The sequence below is a fragment of the Carassius carassius genome, chromosome 28 (genome assembly GCF_963082965.1).
Source record: "Carassius carassius chromosome 28, fCarCar2.1, whole genome shotgun sequence".
NCBI lineage: Eukaryota > Metazoa > Chordata > Actinopteri > Cypriniformes > Cyprinidae > Carassius > Carassius carassius.
The window spans coordinates 6,594,430-6,618,385 of record NC_081782.1 but is presented as its reverse complement, the minus strand read 5'-3'; the positions used below and the strand labels follow the sequence as shown (position 1 = coordinate 6,618,385).

General features: G+C 36.6%; 1 protein-coding gene across 14 annotated transcripts in view; it reads right to left on the bottom strand.

Annotated features, from left to right (window-relative positions):
- The window catches only part of mecom (MDS1 and EVI1 complex locus), a 176,024-nt gene that overhangs the window by 104,711 nt on the left and 47,357 nt on the right, over positions 1 to 23,956 (bottom strand). The window lies entirely within an intron of this gene.

The following is a 23,956-nucleotide window of genomic DNA, read 5'->3' as shown; positions in this document are numbered from 1 at the left end:
TTAACTAATTGGGCGGGGCTATCTTTTTTTTACATCCAATAGCAGACGAGAAGACTTGGGAAGGGTGTTGCCAGTTTGGGAATTTCTTATCGTTGCTACGAATTTTATTAACATTTTGCGACAAGGAGGTTTTGGTTTTTTAAAAATATATTTGGTGATTTTTTTGCCGTGTGACATCACCAACCAACATTTGACAACTTTTCAAACAGGCTATGCTACTTTTCATTGAAGGCATTTGAAAACACTTTTTGGGAAACCTGTTTGAAAACAATCAAAACTTATGTTGACATGATGATGCTCTTACGGCAAATACGGTTTTTGAGCATGGACATGAAATCTGCTTTACTTTAAATCTTTCAGACAAAACCTCTTCGGCAAATGCATTTGAATATATATGCTAACGTGCATCAACCGCTGGTATCACTAACGCACTGGGACATGAGAGGCTGTGGCTAAAAGCTAACACACAGTGCTAACATGCTCTACCTAATGTGCCGTTGCTAACACGCTTGGAGCTAACCTGCTGCGTGTGAGTCACGGCGGGGCTAACATGCTGTGGCTAGCACGCTGTGGCTAACGTGTTGTGACAGGTAGTGGTGAGTGCTAATGAGGGCTGGGCTGGCGCTCCTGCACATCTTCCTGTCTCCTCACATTCCTAACACTCAGAGGGGCTCTGCGCTACACGGTGCCTTCAGAGTCACCGTCTTCACGTTCACAACGCCCCTTCAGCCCCATCTCATTAATGAACATCTTCAACTCTTCTTTTGAGTAGTGCTAATTTTCCACTGATAGTATATTTTTAAGGGATGAAAGGTAATAAATTAAGACTAGAAGTAAAAATATTAAAGAGGACATGCTCCGGTTCCACTTACTTGTTTTATGATTTTAATGACAAAATATGACTGATAAATTTACAATAAATATCAAGCTAACTGTGTAACACGGCCAATTTACCTCAATAGTATGATGTATTCAGAGATATCTAACAAGAACAAAAATGTAGGACAGGATTTGATTTTATGAAGGTAAAATATTTCATATTCATATTATACACTAACACTCAAGTATGATTACGTACAAGGTATGATTTTCTAATGTTTTTATGGTAATAATGTCATCAAGATATTAAAATAAAAAAATAGACACATTAGTGGTCTAGGCACTGTCTAAAATCATATTTCTCCACATCGATGCAGCCAAATGTAGGTATCTCCAGCTTTATACAGATATTACTCCTGACTCTGAATCACAGGTGATCTGAGAGCACTAAGTCTTTCCAGATGTCGTCTTGTGCCATTTACAATATTTTACTTTGTGGCTCTGCACGCAAGCACACACGCAAACGCTTCTGCATGCTTTAAAATGACAGCTGAGGACCCAGTTCAGGCCTCCAATGTACGCCTGTGGATGTGCTAAGCACGAGAGGCCATAACGATCATCCGAGCCATGCCATTTAAATTGCCCCTGTCCACAGAGAGAGTGAAAGCTAGTTGGCCGCAGTCTTCAAATCCTGGGCTTTTAAAGGTAACCCAATCTCTCCTCTGCCATCCCTCCCTTCCTGCGGCTCCAACTGATCGGCTTCATCCTGCCTGTTAAAGAAAAAACACTACGGTACAGGACACTCAAAAGCAGTACGGGTATTTCTTTGGGTCTATAAACATATATATTTCTGAAAGGTAAACGTCCCTCAAGAAAAATATACCGAAGTGAAGTGCAGAATGTGGCCTGTTTCTTAAAAACGGCCGTGGTTTGAGTATTAGATTGCAGATAAAGAATATGGTTTGGCATGAGCTGACAGTGAGGTTTTCGCAGAGCGTCCCTCTGGTTTTATTTGCTTAGAATTAATTGATTCAATTAGGATAAGAAAATGTATCAACCACTGAATGGTGCACATACGTGAATGTGCGAAGACCATGAGAAACCCAGGATTTTCTGTAATCTGGATCTGTGGATCCTTCTCAACAAAAAAGTTACTCCACCTTCAATTGAGATGATAACATCAGTATGGACACAAACTAGCAACTATGATGTCATTGCGATAAATGGATATTATTGTCTTGGGAAAAGTCACCTATAGAACATCCTTGATTAGAATGGGACTTTTAAGAACAGAACTGTGACACAACCTATAAATGCCCCGGCAATGATGTCACTTACACCCAACAATCACAATCTGTGAATGTGAAAGAATAGGAGCATTTCCTGTCATTTAATAGAGAACATAACTCATCACTTCCTGTTCCACCCTTAAAGTGGCATTTAGAGCACTGGTGAACATGTATGTATGTGTGTATGTGTGTGTGTATAAAGATATTCCTTGTTAATGTTTATTTTTCCCTACGGTGACATATGAATTTGAAAAAAAAAACAATATGGATAGAGCGAGAGCAATAGATAGAAGGGACAAGAGATAGATGACATGTCAAGCACTGGATGAAGTACGTAGTTTACATACATAAACATCAGCGTAGCACACTAACCAATCAATCTCCTTAAACTTTTCATTAGTATAGCGTGTTTAATTCATAAACCAGCTGTGTTAGCTGCAGGGATGATATCGAGCAACAGATTTCATACAGTGGGATATTAAAACTGATGTATTTACCAACAAAGTACACACACATTAACACACACAGGAGCATGTGAAATGCAACACTGGAACACTCAGGTAATCAGTCTCTTTACATTTATGCATTTGGAAGGCAGTTTTTCTAAAGCAAATTATATCGCACTCAAAATATACATTTTATTAGTTGCATTCTGAAGAAATCAAACCTACAATCCTGCTGATGCAGGCACCTGTCTGTGCTACAGTCTAGTGGAGTTAAAAAAGCTGAGAACACACTGAAAATCTAGATTAAACCTGGATTTTACTGATTTATAGGAAATTTAAAAAAATAATAATAATAATTCAACTGAAAAATAAGTAAAATTATAAATATAAATGATCAATTATGTAATTAATTATTTAATTGTATTAAAAAGATTATTATTATTATTATTATCATTGTAATTTTAAATTTCTAGAATTTGAGAAATTTAGGGAAATAATAAAAAATATATATTTTAAATACATGTATTTTTAGTACATATTTATTACTATTATTATAATTATTCATTATTAATATTATCATTTTAAGAATACAAAAATATAATTAAAATGTACATTAAATACAGTGATAAATGAAAAAAATATATTAATAATTATTCATTTTATTTTTTAAACATACACAATTTATATTTTTTATTTTAATTAGATTTGAAGTATTTAGGGCATTTGAAAATTTTATAATTCAAATAAATAGTACAATTATAAATTGTATTATTAAATTTAATTCACCATTACTATACACTAATAAAGAAAAATTGGTGCCTGAGCATGTGAACTCTTTTCTACAAATCATTTGTACTTGCTTCAAAATGTAGCTTGAGTATTGAGAATATACGCAAAACTACAAATTAAGAGATTAATGTTAATGTTTCGATTCATTTTATCCAAATTGTTATACTGATAATATCATTTGTGAAAAAAAAGATAATTAATAATAATAATAATAAAATAAAAATAATTTGATAAAATGGTAAATATGCAAAATAGAAGCATTTTCCTTAGTGGTAGATATGTTCTAATCATGTCTAAATTCTAAATGGAACACTAATTCCAAGTGTATTATGAAATATAATGTATCACTTATGGCACGCAAGTCAGTTCATTACTTATAACTTTGTGAGTAAACATCAGCGAGTGTGTGTGTGTGTGTGTGTGTGAATGTGTGTAGTATTCACCTCTGCTCCGGGGTTCTGCAGTGCTCATACATCACGCGATTACTGTGGGCGGCACAGGACCCCGCGTCATTACCACCAGCATTAAAGATGACAGAACCAGCCATTAATCACCATGACAACACGCCCTAATGGAGAGGTGACCCAGTCAACGCCCGCGGACGTCGGGACACACGCACCTATAGGACGAAAGCGAGCGTTCGCACACACACGCTCACCCTGCAGCACTGTAGTCTGTAAATATAGAAACAAGCCGCTCTTGAGGGCCACACTGAGATCAGACTCTTTAAACGTGATGATTGAGAGGGCAGATTAAGATAGAAAAGATCTAAATAAGGCTGAAACCTTTTCCTTGACTCTTTCTCTCTTGTTTACTCTCTCGCGGTTTGCGCACACACACCTCCTTCTTCATGCTTAACGTATTTGACAACTCACCCCTTCGGTTTGAAACGCCACAAAAGCAACACATAGCACCATTTCCTACGTTCGGCAACTGGAGCGCAACCAATGAAACGTTTCTCACCTGCCACCATTCACAAGCAGCTCTATAATACCTGAAGAGAGAGAGACATCCGTTAACATTCCCATTCTCCTACCTCCTGGGGAGGGATGAACTCCGTATCGTCCTGGTTTAAAGGCAGCAGCCACATTCTCTGTGCTCCAGGCCACTAGTGACAACAGGAAGAGCCGTTTTTACCAGGTCCAGGATTTATCACTTCATTGAGAGACAGCCAGAGGGCTGAGAGAAGAGAAACCCAGCCTGATAAGCAACAAAACAATACGATGGCTGTTACAAGCGCACTGGGCCCGTTTCCCAGCTGAAGATTATCCAGCCAAGACCAAGGCTAAAATGAATTTTCTATGGTGTATCAATATCAACTTCATTTTGTTCAACGCCAGACCTGGATCTCTTTGTCGACATCATTGGAAATAGTCACATTAAATATACTAAAAAAATTCCATCATGTGTTTTCCGTACATAAAGTGCATTCCTTTATAAAGATTTTATTTTATAAACTGATGATTCTTGTATAAACAAATAGATACACAAGAAGATCTATCTATCTATCCATCCATCCATCCATCTATCTAATATATATATATATATATATATATATATATATATATATATATATATAGTTATGCAAATTGAAATTGTATCTATTTAATTTAAATGTAAATTTGTCAAACTATTATTTACGTTTATTGTTTAATACTCTTACCTATTAAATCAATATAATTTATTTCTATATACAATATTTTAAATGTGATCACTTATTTTTAAATAATTTGTAAATAAATTTTACTCACTTATTTTTTTAATAATTGTAAAATATAAATAATTTATTACAATTACATATTCTTTATTTAATTTAATGAATACAATTAAGAATGTAAATAATTGTATAATTAGTCAAATGTATTTAATATTTGTATTAATAAATTACTAACATTTTTTTGTTGTTGTTATTTTAAAAACGCTCATAAAAGTTTGTCTTATACACAAACAATTAGAAGAATTAGTGCCAGCTGTTGTCCAAATATGATTTTAAAAAAACATTTATGAATCTCTTTAAACAATGAAAGTGACCACTCTGTAATACCTGGTGAAAGCTAAGAGTTAGCATTCCCATTCATCCCAATGGCAGATGCTCAACTAGAGCACATTCAGCTCCGGAAATACACAATTCACAAGCAGCCCAATTTTCAGAAACGTTTACTTTTGCCTCAGCCTTGGTGTGAACAGGCCTTTACCCAAGTTCTGAGCCTAACACGTGCTATCAGATCCTGACAAGCCCCTTTTGCTAACAAACTCCGGACTCCGTTACCAGCCTTTGTGTATGGAATTAAGACTCGACTCTCTCTCACTGGCCACTGGAGACCACCAGGACTAAATGAGTACATTTGTCTTCTCAATGGCCTGGCTGATTGGATGTTTAAAAAGAATGTGTGAGAGAGTATGAGAGTGTGCGTCTGTGTTTGTGTGTGTGTAGAGCAGATGTAAGTCTACAGCCCAGAGGGAAAGAGGAGCAGTCGGCACAATACATAATTAACCCGGACACTCAATTGAATATGAGCGCCATCGGATCAGGGTGAGAATCCTACAGACAAACATTCACTGCAACAGTATTAACTCACCGGCCTCTCTTCAGTGTTTCTCAAACATACTGCATTCAGCATGCATACTACATACAGTGTGTGAATATTCAGCAAGCATTGAATCTGGATGACGTAATGCATTTGACAAAATGGGCAGCAATTGAGCCTTGGGTACTGAATCCCATGATGCAATGCAAATCAACCAGACTGGAAAGATTTTATGAGATTTTTATGATTTATTTATTTTTTAATACAACCCGAATTCCGGAAAAGTTAGGACGTTTTTTAAATTTTAATAAAATGAAAACTAAAAGACTTTCAAATCACATGAGCCAATATTTTATTCACAATAGAACATAGATAACATAGCAAATGTTTAAACTGAGAAAGTTTACAATTTTATGCACAAAATGAGCTCATTTCAATTTTGATTTCTGCTACAGGTCTCAAAATAGTTGGGACGGGGCATGTTTACCATGGTGTAGCATCTCCTTTTCTTTTCAAAACAGTTTGAAGACGTCTGGGCATTGAGGCTATGAGTTGCTGGAGTTTTGCTGTTGGAATTTGGTCCCATTCTTGCCTTATATAGATTTCCAGCTGCTGAAGAGTTCGTGGTCGTCTTTGACGTATTTTTCGTTTAATGATGCGCCAAATGTTCTCTATAGGTGAAAGATCTGGACTGCAGGCAGGCCAGGTTAGCACCCGGACTCTTCTACGACGAAGCCATGCTGTTGTTATAGCTGCGGTATGTGGTTTTGCATTGTCCTGCTGAAATAAACAAGGCCTTCCCTGAAATAGACGTTGTTTGGAGGGAAGCATATGTTGCTCTAAAACCTTTATATACCTTTCAGCATTCACAGAGCCTTCCAAAACATGCAAGCTGCCCATACCGTATGCACTTATGCACCCCCATACCATCAGAGATGCTGGCTTTTGAACTGAACGCTGATAACATGCTGGAAGGTCTCCCTCCTCTTTAGCCCGGAGGACACAGCGTCCATGATTTCCAACGAGAATGTCAAATTTGGACTCGTCTGACCATAAAACACTATTCCACTTTGAAATAGTCCATTTTAAATGAGCCTTGGCCCACAGGACACGACGGCGCTTCTGGACCATGTTCACATATGGCTTCCTTTTTGCATGATAGAGCTTTAGTTGGCATCTGCTGATGGCACGGCGGATTGTGTTTACCGACAGTGGTTTCTGAAAGTATTCCTGGGCCCATTTAGTAATGTCATTGACACAATCATGCCGATGAGTGATGCAGTGTCGTCTGAGAGCCCGAAGACCACGGGCATCCAATAAAGGTCTCCGGCCTTGTCCCTTACGCACAGAGATTTCTCCAGTTTCTCTGAATCTTTTGATGATGTTATGCACTGTAGATGATGAGATTTGCAAAGCCTTTGCAATTTGATGTTGAGGAACATTGTTTTTAAAGTTTTCCACAATTTGTTTACGCAGTCTTTCACAGATTGGAGAGCCTCTGCCCATCTTTACTTCTGAGAGACTCTGCTTCTCTAAGACAAAGCTTTTATAGCTAATCATGTTACAGACCTGATATCAATTAACTTAATTAATCACTAGATGTTCTCCCAGCTGAATCTTTTCAAAACTGCTTGCTTTTTTAGCCATTTGTTGCCCCCGTGCCAACTTTTTTGAGACCTGTAGCAGGCATTAAATTTTAAATGAGCTAATTAAGTGGATAAAAGTGTAAAATTTCTCAGTTTAAACATTTGCTACGTTATCTATGTTCTATTGTGAATAAAATATTGGCTCATGTGAATTGAAATTCCTTTAGTTTTCATTTTATTAAAATTTAAAAAACGTCCCAACTTTTCTGGAATTCGGGTTGTACAAAATTGGCTTCAAAAACGAAAATAGCTGTTTAATTTATGATAGCTGGACACCACTCTCTAAATGAAACTTTACTGAATTAAATGCATTGTTTCTAACGATACAATCAACAACTTTTAGGCGAATAGTTTAATATTTCACTATCATTTAGTTTCACGGGGTTACTGTTCTTTCCCTAATGCTGTTAAGCATTCCCTATATGCTTTTTTTGCTCCAGATAAAAGTTTGGAATGCTGTGATTCACCTTGTAGGCTGGTTTGGTAAAAAAAAAAAAACTATAATATTATATTGACCTCCTTTGTCTTCTTCAATTATTTGATCAAACTGGCAAAAAAATTCTGAAATGTTTATTAAAAAAATTGGACTAAAAATCTTAATTAACATAGAAAAAAAGCCTACATATCATTGCATACTGCATATTATTTCACATCGAGCACTTAAACAGTATGCACACACAGTATGTCAGTATTTCATTCTGAACATTCCCATACTCACACTTGACCTAAGTGACTCGCTAAGAGCATCTTAATTAATGAGTGCATTGTTTTAGCTCGTCATTGACTCGGCTCATGAACAACACTTCATTAAAACACAATGCTGAGCTGACCAATTAACACTGTACTACAAGCCATGCTGTGACTGCCTAAACACACAGATATGCAAACATCCCAGCCTTGAGAGCCTCATTATTAATCACTGCTAATGCTAATTAATTGAAAGAGCGGGTGCGTGTGTGTGTGTAAGAGCGGCAGACAGCTGCTTGTGTCCTGGGAGCTCAGAGGGACTTTAACATGTTTCTCACAAGCTTGACAAATGACCTATTAATTATCTAATGTTGTCTGACAACAAGCGCTGGATAAAGATGTATGTTTGTGCGAGCGGCTGATAGAGTCGCAGTGAGAGCGAGAGGGAGGTGTGTGTGGATGTGTGTGTGGATGTGTGTGTGTGTGTCTGTGTGACTTGTTACACAGACACATTTTTTCTGGTGTCTAGCAGACATAAGTAATAAAACACAACAGACACACATAAATGTAAATATTTACACGGTTGAATAAATTTTTTTTATTTAAAATGTTTATATGACTTAATTCTGTGGCAAAGAAAAAAAGAGGTTGGGGACAATTTTGTCATTTGAGCTTTCAGTTGGCAAGATCTTACCGATACTCATAAGAACTATGTTCAAAATATACTGTATGTTGTCCCAAAATGTTACTTGTTATCTTCATTTATCACACTGGAAAAAAGCATCTGCTAAATGAAATGAAAGTTTCTTTCATAATTTTGTTTCATAAAAAGTGAATTAAGTCAATCTGTTCATCATTTTTAAAAAAAATTGCTAGTGTAATTCATTTCAAATCTTTTTTAAAACAATTTACCAATAACAAAAAAGCAAAAAGAAACTTAATTGAAAAAACGAGCAACTTAATTCTCTAAAAACTCAAAATACAAAAAAAAGTACATGTATCTTTAAAAATCTTGAAGGATTCATTTTTATTCTTACTGAGAAATAAGAAAAAAATTACTGATTAAAAATGTTTTCAGGATTGTATTTAGGAGTGGGTTAATGTGGCAGTATCTTAAACCACAATCAATATCATTGACAGAGCAGCATGACTGCATGCATATCAACTAGAGCACTTTATATCATTAAGAGTCCCAAACCACAGACAGCCAACATATGCTCTCTCTCTCTCTCTCTCCCTCTCTCCCTGCCAGATGAGTTTTTATGAGGACTGGACTGTTTCATTTGATTTAATGAGTCACAATCACAGTTGACTGCTTATTCAGACTAATAACCCGCAGAAACACACAAACACAGGGACACAAAAGCTTAAAACTACATTTTTACAATGATAAGAACAGTTAAAACATTGAAATCAATCATGTGACATGAACTATTACAATGGACATTGAATACTGTTTCTAAGAAATTGGTTGCAGAGTACAATGGTTAATTATACTCTATAGTGTAAGTACCACAAAGTTCCAGGTCTGACCAATCAGGATCAAGCATTCCAGAGATGTTGTGCAAAAAAGAGAATGACAATCATCACCAAAGATAAAATAGTAAATATAATACATTATATTTACTGGCCAAAACAAATTACATTCATTTAATGATTTAATAAATAAATAAAATAAAACTACAAATATACATCTTTCTGACTGAAAAAAGCATTATATATATATGTATATATATATATATATATATATATATATATATATTTTTTTTTTTTACTATTTTATACTTTTTTATACTTCTTGACAAATGTACTGTAAAAAGTAATATAATTTATAATAATATAAATGTACAAATTACAAAAATATTATAAAAATTATAATAAATTCATATTTATAATCTATAATTATACATATTTGAATCATTAAATCAATAATAATTTATATAATAATAATATTTATAATACATTAATTATATATTTATTTTATTATGTATCATATTTTATTATTATTATTATTATTATATAATTTATTATATATTCGGGTTCGTTCATCAGTAAAACTAAATGTGTGTGTTGATTAAAGCCAGCACAAGCTTTTCTCCTCACTGTCACACAGCTTAAGCATTCCAGTTGAATGTATGCCACACACGGTTACCATTTGACTTGTTTTCAGTTGGGTCTTACAGGCACGTCTCCTGTCCCACCTCATGGTTCCTGTCTCACCTGTGAGTCTTTTCAGCCAGCCTCGGCTTTGATGAATCACAGTGATACAGTCTTAGACACACACACACATACACAAACCATTAAACACTGTCATGACGTGACAAAGACAAAATCCCTCTAGTTATTCTGTAATCATTTTGCTAAGTTGAGAAAAGCATGGGCAGGTAGGACAGACACACACACACACACACATGGTGGCCGACGCCATATAGCCATATCCTGATTACACGGCACAGTTGTCCACATTTGAGAAATTGATCCTGTGATGGAGTGCGTGTCGTCATTGTGATGGCCATCGCCAGGGAGACGTATTTCCAGCATCCGTACTGCCAGCCCCGGGGCCTCACGGGGCGTCTACCCGGCTGCCCGATCATAAAGCCAAATGATAGCATATGTGCTTTGTTTAATTTGGATGTCCCAGTAATGTATTACACAATTAGATTGATTTGACAATTTCCATTACGCTTGATAAAATATTTATGGAGTGAGGTGGATGATAAGTCTTATCAAAGAGGCATCGCTCGCACACGGCTGACACGCCACATCAATCAGCATCAGCAGCCAGGGCCGCTAGCGTTAGCCTATTAGCTTTTATTCACCCCACAGGAACAGGGTCGCCCATGGCTATGGTGGGGAGGGGGTGTCTCTCTCAGACTCTGTCGCTCACCTCCGTCTTTCATTTCTCCTCATCTCTGTGCCGTTTCACGCCCTTGCTCTTTCTCTCCGTTCTCTCGTGCTCGCTCTTCCTCCATCAATCTCAGTGTAGAAGTGTGGGCTTCAAGATTGGGCTCATCAGTCTCAATGCTGGATGCAGATTGGTTTGATTCAGTGCGGGAAGGTGGATTCGCTCGTCCCTGTTCATGCACACACGTATGACCCTCTTTCAGCAACCTAAGCCCTTTTACTTGCCCTAAACTTCCATATTTAATGCCGCTTTTCCCCCTTTTCAACTATTTTTTACTCCTTCCATCAATGGTGTGACAATCCACTCCACCGTCTAATGGCCAAACTGTGACCCACCACCCCAAAATTCAACACCATGCTCCTAAGCAATGACGTTCAAGTTATAAAATAATTGATTTAAAATCAACATGGAATGCAGTTTACAACCAAATTTACTGCAATCAGGCATATTTCAATACATGAAACAGGTTATTTAGCAAGAATATATATATATATACAGTACAGACCAAAAGTTTGGACACACCTTCTCATTCAAAGAGTTTTCTTTATTTTCATGACTATGAAAATTGTAGATTCACACTGAAGGCATCAAAACTATGAATTAACACATGTGGAATTATATATGGAATTATATACAAAACAAAAAAAGTGTGAAACAACTGAAAATATGTAATATTCTAGGTTCTTCAAAGTAGAGCCCGACCGATATATCGGCCGATATAAGCTAATTGCATTTAAATCGGCATTTATAACGGCCGATGAAACATGAGAAACAGAGTCTCATGCTTCACTCATGTTATGAGTGTTGCACAGTGTGCCCACCAGAGGGAGCTCTGCAGCTCCAGAGTTAACAACAGCGCCAGAAGTCCACTACAGAAGAAAGCGATCAACTGTTTTGACGGTGAGTCTGTCGTTCGTCATGTGAAATGATTGTAGATTTAGTTCATACCCTGTATATAAAAACTGTGTGGTAGTTCTAGCTAACGGTCCTTTCATTATCACTTTTAAATATTCTGTAACATCACTTACAGCCGCTAATGCATTGCTATATTAGATTAGCCACAAAGCTAATACCATGTTTATCAGTGGAAGAGCGCGAACGTTAATAGGAGGTCAAACTATAACGTTAGCTTTTAACTTATTCTTATTCTATTGCGGTGTGTTTCCCACATAATGACCGCGTAATTGGGCCTTTCACACAGTACGCGGTATGCACGGCGCTTGCCGCTGGGCTCAGCATTGCCCTTCAGATACAACGCGATTTGCGCTGCGCTATGGCATAGGCGGAGAGGCTACCCTCAGGTCCAGAGAACAATTTGGTGAATTCAGGCTGGTTACGTTACTCTAACGCTAATAGCTTCCTTTTTAGCAGGCCCCTTAAATGCTTGCTATTAACTTGTTGAAGGTGGTTCTTCTCAAAATTGACAGCGGTGTGTTCATGACACTAACGTTAACCATTCAACTTCGAATTGATTCCGTAATCTTCCGGTAATAGTAGGCAAGACGATGTTTTGATTCAGACTGCACAAAGAGAAGAGGAGAAGATATACGGTTCTGTTGTGAATGTGTCTGTGAGAGCAAATATAGTGTAGATACATGGTGATATTATTAATACACATGCTTATTCTTTCTCTGTCTCTCTTTCTGCCTACAGATGGCTAAAAAAGGTGAATGCTGTAGCAGCAAAGTGTGGGACTACTTCTGCAAATACTTTAACTTTAGTATTATAATTTATTTACAGTACACACACAGACTGTTAAAACCAGCTTCAACTGGAAGAAAGTAAAAGTGTTAAATGTTTAAAACAGACTGTTTTTTGATCATTAAAAAATATATACTTTTGATGTGCAATTGTTTAGTCATTGAGACTGTAATCTAAGGCTTTTTTTTTAACATAGTCCATTCTGGAAAATGGTTTATACAGCCCACATACATAGAACAGGTAGATATTTTGCTATTGAATGTTGTGTAAATGCAGTTTATAGGAAATGGGTCTAATATCCAGATTATTTTTCAAATCAAAATATCGGCTCTTTTCGAGTTAATATCGGCATCGGCCCCCAAAAATCCATATCGGTCGGGCTCTACTTCAAAGTAGCCACCTTTTGCTTTGATTACTGCTTTGCACACTCTTGGCATTCTCTTGATGAGCTTCAAGAGGTAGAAATGGTCTTCCAACAGTCTTGAAAGAGTTCCCCGAGAGATGCTTAGCACTTGTTGGCCCTTTTGCCTTCAGTCTGTGGTCCAGCTCACCCCTAAACCATCTCGATTGGGTTCAGGTCCGGTGACTGTGGAGGCTAGGTCATCTGGCGCAGCACCCCATCACTCTCCTTCTTGGTCAAATAGCCCTTGATGCCTTCAGTGTGACTCTACAATTTTCATAGTCATGAAAATAAAGAGAATATATGTGTGTGTGTGTGTGTGTGTGTGTGTGTGTTTAGGATAGGACTTGATTGTATCTATTAGGATTAGATTAGACTGGTTTATGAAACAATTATGAAATTGTTGTGTATGAGTCCCCCAATTGTCCTCCATGTCCAAAGATAGATCTTAAATCATACAGTCAATGTTGGAAAGGGTTCAAATATGCAAAAGATGCTGGAAAACCAGGACCAATAAGGGACTTATGAACAACTAAAAACTAAAACAAAAGAAAAAAAACAGCCTTGGATCATCCAGGAAACGACACCTAGTATTAAGATTCATCTTTGATTAAACTTTGTTCATCTTTGTTCAAAAGTTTACATACCCTTGAATCTTAATACTACGTGTCGTTTCCTGGTTGATCCACAGCTGTTTTTTATTTATTTAAAAAAAAAAAATTGTGATAGCTGTTCATAAGTCCCTTATTGGTCCTGGTTTTCCAGCATCTTTTGCATATTTATACATAAAATATAAAATTATAAAAGTATTGGAGGTTAAATGTTGACTTTGACACCAAGAAAGTTTTGAGAAAAATTGTTGCGAAACAAACTTTTTAATTTGTTTTATTAAACTTTTTCTTTTTAAAGTGCTCTATGCAAAATGGCGACACACACAGCTTGCACACACACATGGTGAGGGGCCGGGCTGCTGGCCGCAGTGTTGTTAATAAGGCTCTAAATGAACACAATGCATAAAACATGAAGGTGCCCATAATGAAGCAGTGCTCTGTAATTAGAGACTCTATGCCAGAAAAATGAAGACAAAATATTTGAGGAGGAATTCTGTCACCTCTGCTCTCCCTTCCCACTAATCATACACACACACACACACACTTACACACATGGACAACACAGGGGCTAAACACATAGGTTGGGATTTCAACAGCCTTGCTTTCTAATGAAAGCTAATTGAAAAATTACAGGCTACTGACAGACAATGAGCTCTGAGCATATGCTGTGACTGGCTAATATCCCTGCCAATTTGATACACACATAATAGATGGTCTTGTAGAAGGGGAAAAAATGCTTCAGAAACTCACATTATGTTTTATATAATGATGGTAACTCTGCTTTGTTTTCTAATGTTCTTAAATCAAGCTAATTATAATTACACCCTAAATCTATCCCAAATTTTTCGATTTTAATTAAGACATTACATAATATCTTTAGCTTATATCTATCCCCTCAAAACAGAATAATTTATAGAACAATCATTTTTAGGACATTTGGTTATTATTGCATTAAATAATCTTTTGTGTGCAATATGCTCAAGAAAAAGTTTGCATGCAGTTTCCAGTTCATGTATACGTAGTTTACCTGCAAAATGTTTTTGTGCTCATGCAAAGGTCTCGTTTTTTCAGCTATTTTAAATGATTTGATAATACTTTCATAACTACAAAGTTTTGAGTCAGTATTTTTAAAATAAATTAATAATTGTATTTAGCTAAAATGTGCTACATTCAAAAGCAAGAGATTTCTATTTCAAATAATTTTGAAATTTTGAACTTTCTATTCATCAAAGAATTCTGAGAAAAAATCTATCAAGGCTTCTAAAAAAATATTAAGCAGAACAACCATTTTTAACAATGATAATTGTAATAAATGTTTCTTGAGCTCTGAATCCTCAAAGAAGAATGATTTCTGAAGGGTCATATGTGACACCAAAGGCTGGGGTAATTGCTGAGGAAAATTCAGCTTTGCATCATGGAAATAAATGAAATTTTAGAATAAATTCAAACAGAAAACAGCTATTTTAAAATCTAATAATATATCACAAAAACACTGCATAATATAAAAAGTAATGTAATTTGTGTAATTACCTGTTTGTTTTTAAATAATTCAATAATGTAACATTATTTTTTTTTTTAAAGTAACACTGTTGGTGAGCACAAACCCAACTTCTTACAAGACTCCACACACACACACACACACACACACACACACACACACTGAGTAAGACAGCAGAAGAGCGATGAGGTGAGTGTGTGCTGCTGTCAGAGAGACAGTTAGAGTGTGGCCGCTGTGACACCTGAGCCGTGGTGACATGATGAAGGGGGAGTGTCTGTCAGAGAGGGTCAACACTGATCACACAGCCCTGGTGCACATAATCAAACCCCCCGCATGACAAATGGCCCTGCTCCCTTGACTCTAGCATCTGACACACAGACACATCTCCTGGCTGGCTCGCCGAACATCACATGGCCAACCTGCGCATATGTGTGTAAGAACACATTTCATTTCTCATTCGCCTCTGCCCTTTGTCTCTGTCCGGGAGATATAAGGGAACACGCACACACACTAACGCGTGTACAAACTTCATCTTCAATCCACGCTTTTATCCATCTCATCTTGGGGAAAGCGCACACACACCCGCTCACTCCACAATCAAGGAAGGGGTGTTTTCTCAACAGGACCATAAGATGGGGACTAGTTTTCCCAGGGGTCTTTGAGGCAGATCGGTTTGTCTCATAGATTTAAATGGAAGCTTAATGATGTTTGTGTCCGAGTCACCCATCTTGCCTTTGCAGGTCAGCTCTACTGGTATGACAAATAAAGATTCATCACTTGCTAAGAGCAACACAAACATAAGCAAAGACAAATAATCAAAAAGCCATGAATTGGTCAAATTCTGGTTTATGTAGAACATTGTTTTTTTTTCTGGTATATTTGTGTGAAATTAATTCATGCAAAACTGAGGTGTTACAGCTGTTTTAGCATGTGACATAAATCATTTGATTTTTAGGCTGCATTTTAACTACAAAAATCCGAATCTCCAACTACTCAGCTAACAGGGAAGGTTCTCTGAAAGTTAAAAGCTTAGTTCGGTCCAGAATTAAAATTTCCTGATAATTTACTCTATATCCCTATGTCATCAAATATGTACATGTCTTTATTTCTTCAGTCATTTCTCAATGGCGATCAATGGGTTGAAGGTTCAAATTTGCACTCTGCATGATCCCAGGCGAGGAAATAGGGTCTTATCTAGCGAAATGATTGCCCACTTTCTAAAAAATAAATAATAATTTATATTATTTTTATCTACAAATGTGCTTCTTGCACTAGCTCGACTTCATGCATTATGTAATCACATTAGAAAGGTCACGTGATATGTAGGCAGAAGGACCGACCCAGTGTTTCCAAAAGCGAGTGCTGTGTGGTACAGAAATGTTGAGAAAGAGGAAGTTGGCTCTTGTCACAACGACGTTTGTGAACTGAACTTTTTTCAATTTGAAAACACATTCTGAGCTGTGGTGGTGGTGGTGTTTAAAAAGCACTCGTTTTTGAAAACACGGTTTATTCCATAGGATTTTAATGTAAAACAGATGCTGGCAGCTTCAAAAAAGACACCAAGTGTGAACAGCCTAAGACGAGCATTTGTGATAATATTTTTTTTTTTACATATTTTTTTTAAAATGACCAGTAAATTCTTAAGATAAGAATATTTTTCCTCGTCTGGGATCATGTAGAGCCCTTTGAAGCAGTACTGAAAATGTAGTTTGGACCTTTTAACCTGTTGACTCTCATTGAAGTCCACTATATGGAGAAAAGTCCTGGAATATTTTCCTCAAAAACCTTAATGTTTTTTCAACTGAAGAAAGACATGAACCTCTTGGATTTGAAATTTTTGTTACTTGAAGTAATGTTAAGAGAATGTTGTTTTAGCATTATCTGCCTTGCCAAAAATCTTTCTTGCTAGCAGAATTAGTACATTGTGCATGTAGAAATTCTACATTGTTTCTTCTGGTACATTTGTGTCAATTCAATTCATGCTAAATCAAGATGTTAAGGCTGTTTTAACATGTGACCTGCATTGTTTGAGTATTATGCTGCACTTTATTAAACTAAGAAAGTCACTTTCACCAAAGTCTGTAGACACTTATGCTTAAAACACTGTAAATGTTTCTGCTAATTATAACTACACCTGTAAGTACAAAGAAGCATTGCTAGCATTTCAAGACTCATTTGTTGACAATGTACACCAGCTAAGCTAACGGTAGCACTTGAATTTCGTTTCTGTATACGTCATCATCTGAGTATCTTTTCTGAGAGTTATTTTATGCTATTTTAGCACTGCACTGGCTTTATCAAGCTAGCTTGTTTGCTTTGTAATGTTAGCTAAAAAAAGAACACATATGATTAGCCTACTATCGAAAGACGCTTTCAGTATACCTGTGTTTTCATAGCAACAGCAGACAGTTGGTATCACTGGCCTGGATTTTTCCGTATGTTCATTATCCAGCCTTGGATAAGGAACACCTGATTTCGGAGTGACTCAAAGCAGCCAAGCTACACTTAAGTACAGTCTGGATCTTCTCAAATATAACAGTCAAAAAAATGAAAACAGGGTAGAACAAATCAAAATAAACAATGATTGTCGAGTCCAACGTTATTGTAAAACTTTTATCATCCTAAATTCATTAAAAACCTGTTAAGACCAAATACTTGGGCTAATCACACAACGCTAATGTGTTTATATTAAAGTTCTTTGGAAATATAAACCGACTTTTTTTCGACCTCAGTAGTTCATGTTACAGCTTAGCGTTTGTCGGCTGTCAGAAATTTCATGAAGGATGTCAGGACTAACAATCCCATCATTTCTAACAGTGGCAGTTTCCTTCTTTTCCTTATGTGTGTGTGTGTGTCTACAGAGGTAAATGACAAAGCCTGAGGGCAGAAACATTCATTTAATTAACACTTTAATTAGTGCCTTTTCTCCCTCCTTCACTGCTTTTCTTTTCTTTTTTTCTCAGTTTTTCTGCTCTTCCAGCCTCTCAAGAGCAGCTGCTTTGGCTTTTGTCTACTCTGCCAGACTCATATACAGAAAGGTCAAAGGTTATCAAAACTGGCATTGTTTACATCTGACAATGGGGCAAAAGCAGCAGGATCTGACTGACCTTCCCTCCCTTCACCCTCTTTGTAAGTATGTATACTGTAACTGCAAAGTTGGTGCACCAACTGCAAAGTTGGTGACATTTCTATAATGTATATAATACAAAGATAAGTTAATTTACATTAATGCATTTAGTAGACGTTTTAGTAGAAGAGCATATACAGTAGCAATGATTGACCAGTATATAAAAAGAAAACAGCACTGAAAGGACTTTTAAATGTCTTCCTTGACTCATAATTTCATTGAAATGCCTAATATCAAGATACGTTTACACATAAACTGGATTAAACATACAATTAATTTATTTAAAATTATTTATTTAACATTAATATTTAATCATTTAATATAAATAAAACAATTTTTAAACAATTATTAATATAATAGATTTTTTAAATGTTTTATTTTACTTTATAAGATGATAACTAGATGAGTCACTCACTAAATTACACATTCAATGTGATGAGGCCATGTCACAATAATGTAGCATGTCTAGTATAATATGTCTGCAATATACTGTATCCAGTATTCGGTATGCTGTATTTCATTACACACATAGACTATGTGTTTTTCCTTCAATCTCAATGCATTATTATTGCACACATACACACACATCCTGAGCTCTTGTGTCTTGCTTTTTAAAGGTTTTGTGATATTTCTGGTGCGTCGTGTGCAGTTCCAGATGACTGCAGGCGCCCATGTTAGTGAGCTCTAAGTCTCTCTTTCTGTGGGTCCAACTCCCTATAAACTCTCATTAAAACCCCATTCCCAGTGCTTTCCAAACACCCCTTGTTCATTTCTTTAGAGGCCCTTATATAGCTCCCAACCTCCAAGAACACACACACACACACACTTACACACTCTCAATAAACTCCATATAGGATGGTGGAAGTACTTGGTGGAGATTAATGGATTCAAAAAATGTTTCCATCATAACACAGCGCACCAAAATCAGCCCGAGTTTGGACTCGACATGTCTCGCTGTCATACTTGGACTGTATTCCAGTGCAATGAAACACAAATGCGGAACTGCTGCCTCAATGCTAAACTCTGCCAGTCAGTCATGTAACACTGACACCATGTTTGAGGAAAATGAATGAGAAAGAAAGATCCACTCGGTTTGTAAGGTCATTTAAATAACAAAAACATTCAATTAAATGTCTTGAACTTGTGGACAAAATGTGCACATTTGTCAAAATGCATTTCTGAACCACTTAAACACAAATCCAAGACATCTCCAAAACAAGGTGGATGGGTGTGTAGATGAATAACCACATTCTAGACAATCTTTGTGCTATATTGCAAGTCTTCAGAAAATATATGATAGCTTTGTGTGAGGAACAAAGCATGATTTGCTGAAAAGCCAAATGAATCAAACCAAACTTTACCAAAAATAAAAAAAGAGAGTAAGGCCCTTTCACAACAAAGATGATAACTATAAACTAATAAATAATAATCTCTCTATAGCGAAGTCACAACTATAACGAAAACGACAAAAACTTTAACAGCCAATCAGAATCCACCTCACCTTCAAAAGTGAGCATTTATTAACTGTGGACACTTGTTTCCAACTCAGGATAAAAATAAAATGGGCAATTGCGACAGTAATTGCAAGAAAATTCTGAGAAAACTGCCATGTTAACTGCAATGTCAATTATTGTGAGAGAAACTCAGAATTCAGAAAAAGAGTCAGAATTGCAAGATAGAATATCTAAATTGTGAGAAATAGTGTCTAGAATATAAAGTTCAGAAAAAAAATCAGACTTTTTTTTTTTTAATCAAAATTGCAAGAATAAAGTCTGAAATGTTTAGATATGATGTTTACCATTTTTAAATTCCCAGGTGGAAACAGCTTCCATAACCTCATCGCATGCTTATAATAATGTTAATTTATGTTGGTGTGGATGCTAATATAGTTATCTCTATAGTTATTATTCTTGGTGTGAACAAGACTTTAGATCTGCACCAAATGCTGTAAAATAAGTGCATAAATGTGAATACATTAGATTACTTTAGTACTGTAATCTCATGTAATAAAAAAAAAGATATTTGGATGATGCTACTGATCACACAAAGTAAATAATCAATAAACTGCGCTGAAACACACTTTTAAAATAACCTTTCCATCTCTGACAGCATCCTCGGATGGATGAATGAATATGTCTTGTGACCAAGGAAGAGTAACGGAAAGATTGATGGGTAAATGCAGAGACTTTGAGTGAATGACAAGAACACGACGTGTACAGAAGCCTCCATTAATCCACCACGGAAACACGACACGACCTTACGGACTGACGCCCCACACACCAAACGTCCCTAATGCATTCTTCATGAGAAGTGACCACATGCACAAACACACAATCAATCTCTTTCTTTCTATCTCTCTCTCTCTCTCTCTCTCTCTCACACACACACACACACACACACGGCTTCCAGTTTCTTTCCATGTTATGTGTTTGGCCCTTGTCCCTGCCTCAGTCTCTCTCGTCAGTTTCTAATTGGAGAGAACAGGCTCCCTAAGCAAAGCCACATGCCCGATTGTAACGAGTGACATTCTGTTTTAAACCCAGCCATTATGACCAACACAGACACACACCGGCACGAAATTTAATGCACTTCAGCTAATACACACACACGCACACACACGTCCAGGAAGCTGTTTATTTCTTTATGTAACGCTGGATTGAAAGTCTAAGTCCTGCATGAGGTCTGACTGCCGACTACATTGGTCCCGTTTCATTCTGCTTTTATTCTGTTTGAAAAGGTGGATTTGTGATTAGGAACAGAGACATTTTAAACCCAGACTGCCTTTGGATCAAATCTAGCGAGCTGTAATTCGTCTAATGCTTCTAGTGATGTTACCAAAACTGCATCCGTGTGGGCCATATTACCGTATTCCAATAAAACTTTATTTTAGCATTATTTTTTGCTGCTGTCTCTAATAATTATCCTCAAATTAAGAATTCAAAATCATGCATGCAACACCCATGCTGTTTCCATCGCATGACTTTATGTGCACTAATCAATCTTGATATGAAACCCAGTCCGTTTCCTTCAGAGCCGTCACATTATGGCTCTCTTACGTCCTGTCGGACTCCTGGTGCCACGAGGCTGGGTTCTGTCAGACACACCTGCTGAAAACAGCCTGCGTTCATAACTCACTCCTAATGAAGCTCACGGGTGAACAGAGATTTCTTTAAAGCCGCTCACAGGTGCTCGTTTATACCTGTCACATCATATATGCAGCACTTGTTTAGAGACCAAAAACATCTAATTGAAAACATTGTTTTATACAGTGAGACAAAGAGAGTTTGTGTTTTTTAAGAGTTTTCAGAGAGCAAATAAACTTTATGATGTTAAATTAAATAAAAAATAATAAAACATTTTATTAAAAATAATACATATTTTTTCCACTAATAGCACTGCTTTATTAAATTATTAAAATAAAAATAAATGAATGAATTAAATTATTTAAATAAAAACGAATGAATGAATTTAATATTTGAAATAACCTCATTCTAAAAATATTAACATATATTAAATTAAATAGATAATTTTTTTTAAATCAGACCTTAATTAGACATCCTGGTGTCAGGTAAGCAGAAAAAGCTAAATGTCTGATAAGTAGATGAAAAAAAATTTGAAGAAGGGATTAAAGAAGTAAAGAAGAATGAGTAGAAGAAGATGACGAAGAAGAAAAATATTAATTTTGAAATGATACCAAAGACTTTTCTAAAACAAATTTAATAAAAAAATATTTTGTAAAAGAATTAAAAAAGACGAAAAAAAAGAAGATATACATACATACATAAATACATATACACACACATATATACATATATATACAGCTTTCAACTTATTAAAAGTCTGACTTATTTCTATTTAAATAATAAAAAAAATGCTAGTATTTCTGAAATTGTTATAGAACTGAAATATTATATGAATATTATATACATTTATATACTCTGATAAGGTTTGTAAACCACAACAAACAATAAGAAAAAAAAAATTCCAAATAGCCAGGAAATAGATCAAGTCCAACTGTTAGCTGTTATTCAGCTGATATTTGTTTAGAAGAAAATGAGGCCAATTGTTCTCACACTGATGGAATGCGGATAAAGGAAAGAAGCAAAAGAAACAAACAAACAGCAACTCGCAAGCCGTGTTCAGAGACAGAAATCAATACTAATTAAAGCCAAACAAGTGTTCTGCTTGATGCAGTGAAAGAGCAGGCTTCTCATTAAATATTTTCATCGCTGATTAGTCGAATGTTTTTTAAATGAATTCAACGCCTGTCGCCTTCCTTTGGGACAGCGCTCCGTGTAGCATGACACTCTCGCTGCTCACGAGTGGACGTAAATTTCAAACCCTGTGAGCCTGCAATTAAAACAACAACGAAGAATAGACGATACAAAATTAAGCATCAAATGGTTTAATGTTATGTGTCACTCTCCAAAACGCTGTGTATTAGAGGCACTTAATTAAACTTTCAAATTCAAATGGACTAATCAGTTTGAGGCAGAGTGGTTGATTGTTTTTCCCGTACATTAAACACTTCCTTCAGCTCCTGCCCGCTTGTTAACATGAAGGTGTGATTTGCATATCCTGATAGACTATTACAGTTTTAATGTCCCTTTTTCTCCGGTGGTACATCAATCATAAGCGCGGGGCCACCACAGGCCACAATTAACCCACCGAATCTGCCACAAAACAAATATTACAAGGGTTCACTAATTTAGAGATCAAAAAGCCACTTGTCTGCTCCACGAGTGAAACGGAGGCGGCTCCGGCGCACTTCAGAGACTCCGCATAATTACCAGCTGTTAATTGTGCACTTGCTCTGTCTTAGTTTTAATTAAAAAGAGCGGCTCGTCGCCGGCCGATAAGCAATGGTGGAGCGCGGCCGGTTTTAATCAACAAAGCGAGAAGAATTAGTTTCTGTGCCAGCCAGCCGCGGCAGGAGGAAATCTTCAAATATCCGAAGGAGAAAGGGAGATTAAACCCTGTCCATTAGGAGCGACGCAGAGGGAGGGGAGGGGAGCAGTCAGGTTTTATTTGGGCCGAGCGAGCGGGGCCGTATTTGAAGTTAGTCCCGCTCGCGGTGTTCCTGCCGGCAAACTGGCGGGGGGCGAGAGTCTAATCAGACCTACTGCATGAGAGGAGCACTTGAGTGGAGGAATTGGACCCTGCTGTTACTCCCTCTCTCTCTCTCTCTCTGTTGCCCTCCCTATCTTTCTTTAGCAGCTGATGAACACGCTCGTTTGTTTGCCTTGAAGGATTATGGGAAAAGTTGTTGAACCGACGGCCCCGACAAGTAAGTTGTTTCGGGGAGTAATACCTATTCATCAAGTCATCCATCCATCTCTCTTTCTGCGTCCTCTCTCGTATACGCTCTTAAAAACGAAGGTTCAGAAACTGGGTTTTCAAAGTGATGCCATAGAAGAACCATACTGGTTTCTCTAAAGAGTGTTTCAGTGAACTGTTCTTAAAAGAAAATGTTTTTTTTCTCCACTTTTGTGGAATAGAAAGGTTCTGTG